Genomic DNA, 1,065 nt, shown 5'->3' with positions numbered 1-1,065 from the left:
ACTGATTTCAAACTGGAGATCACAACAGCCATCATCAAAAATGTTCATCAAGAGCTGCTTTGTATCAGAAACTCACCATGGACCCCACACACTATCTGTATAAAACCCTCTGCTCAGGTATTTGTTACTGCTTCAACAAAACCTGAACTTCACAACCTGTTTCCCAAAGATGGTTTTCCTTATTAAAAAAAAATAAATAAATAAATTAAAAAAGTGCTGTACGTGATGTATGTGATCCGTTATTTGAATGGTATTGTACTAATTGTGTTGTATCATCTGACCCCCCCCCCCCCACACTATTCAGATACAAAATAGCACTCATTTGAACAGGTGAACAAAGCACAGCAGAACAATCCTGTAAACACACACACACACACACACACACACACACACCATGGAAGATTTGACCTTGAAGGACATGTGCCAGTAATGATGCGGAGGTTGTTTTTCTTATGTTACAGTGGATGGTATGTGAGCATTCACCTGTGTCTCCTGCTCTCTCTTCTCTTCTGTTTGCCCCTTTCTTAGCCTCGTTTGTCCATGTCTCTGGACTACATTAGAAAACCAGACAGTGTGACCCACAACTTGTAAACTTGTATGCATGCATGCATGCATGCATGCACGTACGTGTGTGTGTGTGTGTGTGTGTGTGTGTGTGTACCTTTGTATCTCCAGCACAAGACCCCCACGAGACCCAGCAGCAGGAGGAGGACAGCTCCCACAGCAGTAGTCATGAGAATATATAATAGATCACCAGCAGGGTTTTGGACATCTGTAGGCAAACGTTATACAAATGTTATGTGTATTTGTGTGCGTGTTTGTGTTTTTACACAGCATGCATTTTAATTGCTTTTTAAGATATTAGGAGACCATGCAGTATGCAGTAAATGCATGTTACCGTCAGTCAGAGTCTTTGCACTGTCAGTAGTGGAAGCGTCAGCTGGAGCCTTTGCACTTGTTTTGCCATCAAATCTTGATGTAAATTCTGTTGTTGAGATCCCTGGAGAGGAACATGTGTTTGTTAGCATAAGATGGTGTACTGCTTTAGTACTACTTGTGTTTGCA

At 41.7% G+C, this 1,065-nt stretch overlaps 1 long non-coding RNA gene across 1 annotated transcript; it reads right to left on the bottom strand.

Moving 5' to 3' along the window:
• Positions 1-322: 322 nt before the first annotated feature.
• Positions 323-773, bottom strand: LOC145647769 (uncharacterized). Its single transcript, XR_014116382.1, has 3 exons — positions 662-773; positions 484-551; positions 323-355 (listed from the first exon to the last, which is right to left on the bottom strand). It is a non-coding gene; the product is annotated as an uncharacterized LOC145647769 (long non-coding RNA).
• Between the last annotated feature and the right edge of the window lie 292 nt (positions 774-1,065).

Source organism: Electrophorus electricus, chromosome 2 (assembly GCF_041902795.1).
Source record: "Electrophorus electricus isolate QZ-2024a chromosome 2, ASM4190279v1, whole genome shotgun sequence".
Taxonomy (NCBI): domain Eukaryota; kingdom Metazoa; phylum Chordata; class Actinopteri; order Gymnotiformes; family Gymnotidae; genus Electrophorus; species Electrophorus electricus.
This window is presented reverse-complemented; position numbering and strand designations above follow the sequence as displayed.